Here is a 230-nt window from a genome sequence, read left to right as displayed (position 1 = left end):
TTATTTCATTTAAGAAGATTAACGCCGATATATATCAGTATATACAATAATCAATAGAAATATTAATGTAGAGATAAAGATCTGATTGAACGATCCTATAAAACTCTTTCAGCTAATGGGGGACTGCAGTCATTTGTTATGCTTTGTGATGACGCAATCAGTTTCGGATATCATTTCTCGTTACTATGAAGAAAATGCAATTATTTATTACTGTCATTTTGTACCTGTCA

The sequence above is a fragment of the Penaeus monodon genome, chromosome 19 (genome assembly GCF_015228065.2).
Source record: "Penaeus monodon isolate SGIC_2016 chromosome 19, NSTDA_Pmon_1, whole genome shotgun sequence".
NCBI lineage: Eukaryota > Metazoa > Arthropoda > Malacostraca > Decapoda > Penaeidae > Penaeus > Penaeus monodon.
This window is presented reverse-complemented; position numbering follows the sequence as displayed.